The following is a 12,382-nucleotide window of genomic DNA, read 5'->3' as shown; positions in this document are numbered from 1 at the left end:
CAGAGTTCTAAGTTCTAACCCATCTTTTACAAAGCCAACTGAATGGGGTCATTTTATTTAATTTTTCTATAACTGGATTTAAAAATTAAAAAAAAAAACAATTGGGACAATGGCGTAACCCAACAACTGGGTTGTCTGATTTCAAATCAGATCCCATCAAGGATAATCCGAACCCATTGGTTTAAAATTTAGAACAAATATGTATTACCCTTATTCGATTAAGTTCGATTTGTTTTGGCTTAGTTTGAAAGGAATACAAATATGTATTGTATGTATTTGTTGTATACGTATTTTTATTTATACTCCTTCTAAGCTGAGCCTTTATTTCAAATGGCTCAAACCCCTCACGCTATGTAAATTTTTTAAAGGAGTATAAATATAAATATATACATTATAAATACATACAAAATAATACAAATTAGAAGGTTTTGTACTCTATATATATATATATATATTTGTATTTGTACTTCTTTCAAATCGAGTCTATGTATTTTATATTATTTTTTATGTATTTATACTATACATATTTATATTTATACTCTTTCCAAATTGAGTTTAAGGTTGTATTTGATTATAGTGCAATTTTACTTGTACCAATACAAATGCATGGGAGTGCAAATGTAAAAAGTATAAATTCTTGTTTAATTTTGTTTTGGATTTTATTTTATTCCATTTCACGTCTTAATTTTCTTCATTTATACTTCAACCAGACAAAATAAGTTAAGATTTAAAACAAAAATAGGTCAGAATTTGCATTCAAATCATTTATACTGCCATGGTTTCGTATCGATGCAAAGTTATTTGCATTGCAACCAAATACAGCCTAAGGTGTAATGGCATTTGACTGAAATTTAAGAAAATATGGTAAAGTGGACCTTTTGGGGCCTTTGTCACATCTACCATTTGTAATATCTGCTTTTTTAGGGAAAAACAAAAGGGAGACTCAACCGCCTGATATGATGTGTAGGTAAAGTAATGGGACAGAGAGTGTGAATTTACTACTAGTCTACCACTATAGTAAGAAATGGGCCCAAAGATGTGGTAGGCCTAAGTTTGGTGCGCCTCTCTATTAATTACATCTTTCCATTTCAATAATGGTCCACGTCGAGAATGGATTGGTTGGTTGGCCAGATGTTACTGGTTATTACAATGGACGTACTTGCATGGTTGACACTATTTATGTTGTTTGCCACTTTGGCTATGGCTTATATACTTTTTAAAGGACAAAAAAAAAATCATTCATTTTTTAGGTAAAATTCAACTCAAGAGAGGAATATACAAATTGGGTTATTCAGACATAGGGCCTGTTTGGTAAGTTCTTTTGGGAAGATTTTCTGATAGCTCTGACAGTCAAAAAACTCATTAAGCTTTTGCATGAAGATCTGAGCAGCTCAAAGTTAGTTTGGCAGATACATGTCTTTTTATACATCTTTTCACACAAGAATAAAACACGAAAAAATATAAAAAACTTCATTTAGAGCTTCTCGAAATCAGCCCAAAATGGGCTTTTCACGTATTTTCGGAGCTCCAGCTTTTAACGGCTAGATCTTCCACGAACCAAACGGGTACAGATCGAAAATCAGTCTACCCAGCTTATAAACAGCGGAAAAACTACTCAAACAAGCCCATAGTTAATGCAAAATGTGGTGGGTCTGATTGGCCAAATCATTCCTAAATGTAGTATAAATAGGTGGGGACCATATAAAGCATAATGCCTAATTGACCTCATCACGCTATTACGTAACTTCTCAAAATAAATTGTGAGAAAAAAAAATAATTGTTCAAATGGATATAAAATTGTGTATTGGCAGTATTGCACCATCCAAACGGGTGATACTCATGGATTAAAAGGATTTTTACAGTCGAAATGGGAGAATATCATTCCACGGAAGTGGGAATCGGAATGAGATTCTGATTCTGTCCAATAAAATAATTGGAATTAGAATGAATCATTCCAATTTCAATTTCAGACCCCTATTCCCATGAATCAAATAGACCCTAAAACCGTCTCAGGTTTCAAGTTTAAAGCAGACCATCTTGGAAAAGGTAATATGGCCACTTGTCCTTTCAGTGATCCTGAAAATCAGATAGATATTGATGCTTTAATTTGAACCATAAGCTGCCTTCAGGTTTTAAAATTCCAAACAAAAGTAAATTAGAATTTGCACCCAATCATTTACATTACCATAATTTTACATCAGTACAAATAAAAATTTGCACTGCAACCAAACCCAGTAATAGCAAAAACAAGCTGCCCATTAGAAATTCCAGTCTTTCGACTATAATGCCAGAAAGACATGGTAACAAAAAAATATAACCAATCAACTGTGAATCATATAGCAGCAACCATAGTATTTTCAAATTCATGTTGATGGATGATTTCCATCCAACGTGGCAGTTGTCCGTTGATCCATATCATTACTGCCTGCAAGAGCTTTTTATCTAACCTTCATTCTTGTTCGATGAACTGTGGGCGACGGATGGCAAATGTTGCTGTTCATTTAGTTGCTAGACGGGTTTATCTCTGTCAAGACTTTTTACTTGGTCTATTATTCCAGATTTTTTATGTAATGCTGTTGAAATGGATTTTTCATCGAACTAATGGAATTCTGCCTATAAGCTTCTTTTAAAAAAATCATGTGGATTTTCATCAATATTCACAGGAGGAGAGTTTTGATTGGTCAAATCCTTTTCAATATTATGTGTTGTAAAAATAGTAAATAGAGAGGCAGAATGGAATTTATCGGTAATCGCTTTCTAAATCGAAGTTGCAGTGGTGTGAAGTTGTTGTAAGAACTTGAAATTGAGAATTACAGGAAGATGAAGGGCTGAGTCGTGCCATGGTCACTCTCTTTAAAACTGTACTACGGTGCAGTCGGGTGATTGCAAACCGGTCACTAAGATAAAACAGCCCACAGGCCACTGGTAGGCGTGCACTCACTTACCAGATCTCCACGAACCACTAAAGATTGATACTCAGATTTCTTAGAGAAAAGACTGTCGAAAAATGGTGTGTGTGTCAATATTGGATTGGCCAGCACTCTTCTGATAGAATGCTCTCAGAGCCGAATGAACACAAATGTGTCCTTTCAGATAGGAGCCTCTTCAGAACAGTGCATCTGTTCGAAGAGGCACAAGAAGGAAAAAGAGATTCGAAAAAGAAAACAATTTATTTGAAAATTAAATTTGAATTTGAAGAAACACATTTTAAAACTGAAAATGTGAAATTTGGATAAAACAAAATGATTCAGTGCATTACGCGTACACGTACACGCGCCCGCACCCCAACCCGACCCGACCCGACCCGGCCTGGCCCACGTGTGTGAAAAGCACCCCCAACCCCCCTTCACATGCATGGAACATCTATAGTCGTCTCCTCCTATAGGTCCCTACCCATAAAGGGAACAAAACTACAGATATACTCTACTTCCACTCATTTCCCAAACAATATAGGACAAAGAATTATTCAATAGAGGAAATGACAAAGACAAAAGAGTGAGGAGAGAAATTCTTATAAATTTCAATCTCCCTCCAACATCATGTCTTTCAGGCATCATAAAATTTTCCTGAATGACATTCTCATGTTTCAATCTCATGCCTTTCTTGTCTTTTATCTTCTTTTTGGGTTTGGTTTTGGTTTAGTAGGCCAAGAAACGTGTGGAGGGAAGGAAATAAATGCCGCCATTGAAAAGCTAAGAGAAATAGAACAGTCCATGTGATATTTATTGATAACGATGCAAAGATATGGTCACGTTCAAAATCGGGAACTAGTTAGAGAATTGAGGCTTGACCCATGCTTTGGTGGAGACGGGATCTGTTCCTTACACCTGGCGCCTCACACACACATCCTATAATATATTGGGAACATCTTCCCTATTTATTTGTTATTATTCAAGGGAGATGTTCCCAATGCACGTGGATGTGCATGTGAGGCGCCCATTTGTGAGAAGTAGATCCCGTCACGTTTTGGTGACGATTCACCATTGATGAGCCTTCGTCTTCATCTTGTTGAGTAACGTGGTTGTTGGGTCTATCGATCCATACTTTCGGTCATCGCTCCAAAACTGTATGTATTTGGACGACTTCGTTCCCCATTCATAAAAGCGGAAAACAAATTTTGAAAAATCAACATGGTACCATTTCATTAGAAGATGAGGAAGGAATTTGCAGAGAAGTTTCAAATAAAGGTTTCTTTTTCTGTGGGTGGGGGTGGGATGGAGGTGGGGAAGGTGGATTTCAACCAATAACATTGATCCCTTAAATTAGAGTCCCATCTCCCTTCAATGTCCGCCCTAACTTTGATGGAGACTCGTTGTCCTTTGCTCTAATTCACAGTTAATTATTTTCCTTCTTAATCTGATGCAATGTTTTAAATATCAGTTTGGAATCAGAACCGCTTTGATCACTGGTTTTTGGGTCAGTGGTTTGATTGTATGGTTCGAATGGATGATCTGTTTCTAATTTAAAAATTAAAAATTGATTAAAATAAAAAGGGCCAATAAATATTGTTCGGATCGAACAGATTGACGGTTCAACCACCTGAGTCAGTATATTACTGATCAATTCAACGATTTTTTATCAAAGAACAAGTTAAAGGTGAAATAGAACCAGTTGCCTAAAGGCTTCCCAGGCTAAATGGTCTGACCATCCAAGTCGATGAAGATTTAAAAACACTGGTCTGATGTCAATCACTATCATCTCATCATTAATCGGTATGGGAAAACATGTATAGATATGCGTTAATGAGAATTCATAAAAATTTACGGGATAGTTTTTGATGGTTGGACTCTTATGACAGTTATGACCCAGACATAGCGCCCAACATCCTAAGTTAAGTTAGCCCTCTTTCTCAAGGGTCAGGCCAATTGCACAAGTCAGGACCATTGATGGTCTCAAGAAAGCCCACCCCAACCATATCTCATATGAAAACATTTCCCCATAAATTGTTATGAGATACAAGATTGGGACGTGTTTTCAATATAATATATGGCTGTAGTGTCTTGTGAATAGATGTGGGTAGCGTTCTTGAACATAGCATATCAGAGCACTTTTAAAGTTTATCCTCAGTCATTCAATGAAGGATATATATGACCGCTCTACTTATGGACACATGATCAAGTTACACGGTAACTTTAGGATCACTTCTTGGGAAGAGTGCAAATATTAAATTGTCCAGTACAAATGCAAATATGTTCGGTTCATAAAAATTATGCAAAGTTAGGTTAGTTTTATAATGATAAGTATAAATACGAATCCCAAGATTGAAATATATCTTTTCAACGTTGATCAACTTTAAGTGCAAAGTTTGCATCCATTTTATTTTCATGTTGAATGTAAATATGTCTTGAAATCCATATTTGCCATAATTTTCAGGACACAAATATAATCTTAATAAATGCCAACAAAACTGAACCAGAGTGCATATATGAACTGAACCAGCATTTACATCCTTTCCAAACAAAGACTTATAAAAATTTCAGCCCCCATAAAATGCTAACGGTGGATGCATACTCTCGCATAATAGGGTGATTGGATTGAAAGAATGATTTGTTTCATGATTATATATCCTTTCTCTTGAAAAGAGACAAAGTTAAATAAGCTTAGCATTCAATTTATGCAACTTTATAGTTGTTCACACTGCATGAGAATTCCTCTAGGCCGTGTTTGGATTGGGGCATGCAGGAAAAGGAAAAGATAGAAAAGGGTTTAGCAATACCCTTACTTTTCCATTCTCAGCTTGTTTGGCTTTTAAAAAATGGTGCATGATACATATAACATAAAAATAATAATAATGGACCAACCCAGAGACTGAACCGGTTAGGGGTCCTGTTTCTGGGTTGAACGGTTGGCCCATTCTGATAAAAAAATATAAAAAATTTAAAAAAATTAAAAATGATCGAAACTGTTCAAACAGTTTGAATGGTTAATCGCCCGGATCAACGGTTTTTCGACCAAAATCAACGATTTTTTGAGAAAATTCTGGTCCGACTGTCCAATCCGGTCAGTTTTAAAAACCATGGTTCATACAAATATTCTTAAAATAGGGACCCTAATTTGGTCCCCACTTCATATATATAAGAAAAATGATTTTTTTTTTGAAGCCTATATTAGACCAAATTATGAATCTATCATACCTAGCAGCATCTTGAGTTAGCCAATGGGTTACTCTATAAGAACCTAAATTATGTGGTGATTATGGTCTCTACTTTATGAGAGAGAATGAAGGTAGGAGAAGAGTGGTCCAAATGTTGATTGTTTTTTTTTCAATAGGTAAATTTGTATTCCTTTTTAGGATATTGGTTTGATTCAAAGGTTTAAGGAATTTGCCTTGGTTTTGGTTTATGTCATAAAAATTAAAAATAATAATATTATATTAGTTTGTATCTTTACTCTTTATTTGCAAATGCGCATAACATGTACCATTATCAAAATTATATAATATAGATAAAATTTGCATCAATAAGGAATAAAAGTGAGAAAAAATATGTAAATTTTATATCTGGTAGGGATGCAAATCATAGTTGTAAATAAATGCATTTAAATATGAATCAAGTGCAGCCATGTTCAGTTTGGATTTGTATTAAAGAAAAATCCTCCATCTTAATAATCTTTTTTATTTTAAATTAATGTTTGGAACTGTGGCAATTAGTTAATACAATATCGCATTGACAAGTAAACTTAAGTCATTAGGTTGTTGGTCAATTCTTGTACCTAGGGGTATTCACGGGTCGGGGTGGGTCGGTTTATTGGGGTTTTCCCAACCGACCCGACCTGGTCGGGTTACCTGAGGTGGAAACCAAAACCGACCCACTGATAGGCCAAACCGACCTAGTCGGTTTGAGTCGGGTTGGGTCGGTTTCGGTTTTGCTCCTGTACAAAAGGACACCTAATTGAATTCTAATTGTAATTACCTAATGGGTTGCCTATTTGGTGTAAAAGACTATAGAAAGTTAGAAACTATGATAGATTGGCTATTCTAATTGTAATTGCCTAATGGCCTTTCTAGTTCTAGTAGAAGACTAGTATAGTTAAGTAGGAAACTACTCAACTAGTTCGGTAAGGGTCGGGTTAGTTTCATTTTTCACACAAGAAAATCGAAACCGATCCGATATATCGGTTTATATATTTGCCCAACCCGAAACCGACTGGTACTAATGAAAACCCGGCCAACTTAGGTTGGGTCGGTCCAAATTGGTTGGTTTGATCGGATTGGGCATTCTTATGAACAGCCCTACTTGTATCTCTTATTTCTTTCTAGCTTAAAACTCATATATTCACATATGCATTTGAAGAAATTGGCTATAAGATAAAAATTTAAATTCTTTTTCTATCTCTATACAAGCCATGGTTGAACATAAATATAAATAAATCATATGCATCAGTTGCAATTATAATTGTAAATCAATTATAAAGGCTTTATCAAGTTTATAGTGAGTAAAGATAAAAGGATAAAAAAAATAAAAAGACATTATTTTAATTTTTTTGTTGTGCTTAAAATAGTTGGATATACAACTATGTTTATAAACATTGACATCTGATATCATTAAATTATTTAACTTTTATGGGGGAGATTGTGATATTGAGATGCATTAATTTCATTTTGAAATGTGTTCTCAACTTCTCATTCTCACGTAAATGAAAAAGAACAACAACATTGAATAGAGATATCTCTGCTCTTTGGTTATAAATGAATTAGAAAATAGTCGAAGACTATATTATTTTCACTTTGCTGATGCCAACAAGCATACAACGTAGTTTTAGTAGGTAAAGTCCTGAATATAAATTTATTTGAGTTGGAGCATGCAGATGATGCCAACTACATCTCTTTATTTGTTTTGGGTATTTATATTTAGGGAAAATCTATGATGCAGGAAAGATATGGTATGTAAAGAGTTTTGACCAATTAAAACCCACCCATGAATTTTGATAAATAGCACCTTATTCTTTTTTGATAACAACAGAAGGAGCTACACAAGACGGGGGGGTAGCGTGTCCCCAGAAATCAGCAAAACAAATGAAAGAATTTAGAGGAAAAGGGAAGAAATATTAAAAATTGGTGAAATTTTTGAATGATGTCTCTTGTTTGAATGATGGTTTTTGTTCTATTGTGGCAATTGTTAGAGACCATATGGGTAGGGTCTTGAATTTCAAATGCTCCACTATCAGCACTACTTCTATTAATGTGACTGAGGCTTGGGCTGTATAGGAAGCTCACAATCTGGCCCTTAATTTTATTGGCCGTCCAACTATGACTGAGGGGGACTCGAAGATTGTTATTGACTGTTTAAAAGAGGAAATTTCTCCCCCATGGAATCTTAGAAACATCATCTTGGGTTGCTTGAAGATGAAGGAGCTGTTGGAGAGTGGTGTACGCTACAGGCACGTGTTTGGAGAGGCAAACCAGGCGACAGATTGGCTCTCTTACAAGGCGATGTTTTCTACTCATTCTATTTTTTCTTTTTACTATTGTAATCTTCCTAGGGACCTTTATTTTATTTGTTTAAATGACTTCTGGGGTCATGCTTCCCCCCATCTTGTGTAGCACATTTTATTTCATATCAAAAAAAAAAAAAAAAAAACCATCAAGATTGGGGATCTTGGACCGAATTTGAATTTAATCTGATTCACTCATAATTTTTTAAATAAAGAAAAGTTGGAAAAAAAAGATAATTATTTTTTCAACTTATATAATAGATTAATATAAATATGAAATGTTGAATTTACTATATATTTATCTATAGTATAATATGAAAAATTATATATTATTATATTTATATATAATTACATAAACTTATATATATATATATATATATATATATATATTAAACCAATATATACTATTCAAATTTGAATTTTCATCAAATGAAACAAAGATAAATTTACATCCGATTCAATCATCAATCAAATGTCTATTGTAAAATCCAAATCTGAATTCAAGAAAATTGAATTGAATTTCGAATTTCAGAAGTCCATTGACAATTCTGAATATGACATAAGCCAAGATAGGTATCGACAATAATCTATGATCAATGACTTTGTGGACAGTGGCAAATATTTGATCATTGCATTATATCCTACAAACATTTGAAAACTTTTTTTGTAAGGCTTAGTTTGGAAAGAGTACAAATACAAAATATGTATAGTTTAAATACAGACAAAATAATATAAAATATAAGGTTTTGCACTCATATTTGCATTTGTACTCCTTTCAAACTGAGCTTAATTGAAAAAAGCAGTAAGATGGGCAGACCATTTGAAAACTTGATTGCCTTTTAATCATAGTTTTCAAAACCGGACCGGACCCAATGGCTGGACCAGAAAAACTGGGAACCGGTCAGGTGACTGGTTCCATTTTTCCCCAAAACCGGGATTTCTCAAAAAAAAAATATTGATTTTGGTCAGCAAACTATTGGCTCAGGCGGTTAACCGTTCAAACCGTTTTGATAATTTTTTTTTTTAATTTTTTTATTTTTTGTCAGAACTGGCCAACTGTTTAATTCGAATGGTTAAACCGTTCGGCCCGATAACTAGACCCCTGACCGATTCGGTCTCCGGGTCGGTTTTAAAAACCATGCCCACCCAAAAAATACTTCCATCTCTTTAATGGTTTAGGTTGGCACGTTAGGTGTTGCCAAAATAAGATCACCAAGCCAAACAATCAATGGCGCACCAAAAAAAACCCAAACAATCAATGAGCATCGGGCAACGCATTGATGCTTTGCTAAGAAATCAGCTTAATTAGGTGTAAAAGTAAAATCTGAACTAAACTGAACATTATTGGAGTTGGACTGTTGGAGGCACTTGGGATCTCTTACTGGGCATGATATGTGTAAAATTCTAAAGGTTCATTTGATTCACGGAAATAGGGGTTTGGAATCGGAATCAGAATGACAATTGTTTCATTGGGCGGAATTAGAATCTAGTTCTCAGTCCTATGGAATAATATCTCTAATTTGAGGGAATGGTCATTTCCTTCCCCTCCATTGGGAATGAGAATCTCATTCCAATCAATTTCTATTTTGATTCTGATTCCCATTTTAACCAAATAGGCAAGAGATAGACCATTAGGGATTTCAATTCTGACTCTAAGGGGGTATTCTTTTTTTGGATTTTGAGAGGGAGGAAAGTTGGTCAATGGGATTTTGATTCTCGTTGACCAAGAAACTCATATTCTTTTTTCAGATTTATGTGGGGATTAAGGAAAGTTTATTTTCCTGATACCCATCTCCTAGGTGGGTAAATAACTTTCCCACATTGGGGGAAAGTCATTAACACTTGAATGGGACAAAAATGCTTCTTCTAATAATGATTTTTATGGCTAAAATGGTCATTGCCCTACTTACCTAGGAAATAAAAGAACATGGGTAAATGTGCATACTCGGATAAGTCTTTCCAAGGAAACACTTACCCAAGTAAGTAACTTACCGAAAATCAAACGGGGCCTAATTGCGAACCAAATGGATCTTAAATGATTAATTATGATAATAGGGCAGTATGTCATACATTAGGATCCACATTGATATATACAGAACATTGGTATATTCACCTGTGATTGGTTACACAACATCCTATGCAGTAAATCTGGGCTCGTCTAAAGGTCATTCTAGTATAGATGCACCCTAATATGCTTATTTAGTAGGGATGGCAACGGGGTGGATTCGATGAGGGTTTTGTAAATTCTAGATCTTACCCATCTCCCTAAACCTCCCAACCCGTACTCGCCCCAAAACCCATAACGGGTAAGGTTTTGAAAATCCAAACCCTCATCACACATGAAAATGCAAAACCCTCATCGACCCTACCTCTCCACATTTAAGGGTAGGGGCGGTTGGGTTTAGAGCCTATCTAATTTCCTATTATTTCTTATTATGTATAAGCAATTAATAAGTAAAATTAGGGGTGGCCACAAGTCGAGCCTTTCACAAGCTATTCGAGATTGGCTCGGTTTAAACCAAGTTTCGAGCCAAATTCGAGCCTGATATATAGGCTCGTTTGCTAATTGAGTCGAGCTCAAGCCTAGTGAAGCTCAGCTCATAAGCCTAGTATTAAATAAATATTTTTTATTATACATACATACATATAGTAAATAATTTTATTATATGTAATAGTATTTTTATTTTTTATGTATAATAGTAATTAATTTTTATAATTCTTATTTTTTTTGTCTAAAAAATAAAAAATACATACATATAATTTTTATTTTTCAAAAAAAAAACTTAGCTTATAGTAGAGCTCGAGCCGTGTCGAGCTCGAACTTACAACCTATGAACCGAGCTGAGCTCGAGCTCAAGTCTCTAGGTCGAATCGAGCTCAAACCTAATACTATTCCTACGAGCCGAGCTTGAATAGCCAAGTATTCGGCTCAACTCAGCTTAATTCGAATCCACCCCTAAATAAAATAATATAGACAAATACAAAATTTTTAATTATTTGATTAAGACATATAAAAAAATACATAACTATCAATTATCCTTCATATACAATTCAAAATATTATTAAATTCAACACCTAATATATAAATTTTATATTACTTTTCACCAATATATGGGTCATAAAAGATTGACTGGGTTTAGCCTAATACCATACCTTATACCTATTCGTATAACATGCCCCGTGGATATATGTATTTCCATCCTTGAAGCAAAATAACATGCCCCGTGGATATATGAATACCCATCGGATCGGATAAGGTAGAAATTGCCATGCCTGTAGATGAAGTGTTGGTGTAATGGTATTCCTTTTTGTCACTTTCGGTCAAACATATCTAACCAACCAACATTTCAGTCTCTTTAAATGATGTTGTCTGGTTATGACCATGAGCCTTACAAAATTAAAAGATCCCCTTCAGAATGCGGTTTCTCTGAGTTGGGTCTCAGCCAGGATTGTGACCCTCCTCGTGGGCGCCACAGTTGCTGTTTGCCACACGTCTGGGTCTTATCTGCTGCGTTGTGGCATTAATGGAGGAGCTCACATTTCAACATTCAACTTCATCGATCACCACCTAATAAATTCGCTCATCATTTATGATTTGATTTAATATGGCGTCCTAGGGATAATTAAGCTATGTTTGGTTTGAAGGAAAAAGGTAAAAAAGAAAAGAAAAAAAAGAAGAAAAATGCATATAAGGTTTGTAAAAGTTTTCCTTTCCTTTACTTTTCTTACTTTTTCCTTCAAACCAAATATAGCGTTAATCAGTTATATTTCCTCGAATTTGAGGTTCTTTTGAACAAAAACACAACAATATATCACGTTCATATGTTGACCACTCCATTCCACCGTTTTGGTTGAGGTTTCAACCTTAAAATATAAGGGGATGTTTGGTATCGTTGTGTTATATGCTTGTTACGTTTGTATCTTATTTATGTAGAGGAAATCGGAAAAA

This window comes from Nelumbo nucifera, chromosome 8 (assembly GCF_055504915.1).
Source record: "Nelumbo nucifera cultivar China Antique chromosome 8, China Antique-T2T, whole genome shotgun sequence".
In the NCBI taxonomy this organism is placed as follows: Eukaryota; Viridiplantae; Streptophyta; class Magnoliopsida; order Proteales; family Nelumbonaceae; genus Nelumbo; species Nelumbo nucifera.
The sequence above is the reverse complement of the archived record's forward strand: the minus strand, read 5'-3'. Positions refer to the sequence as shown.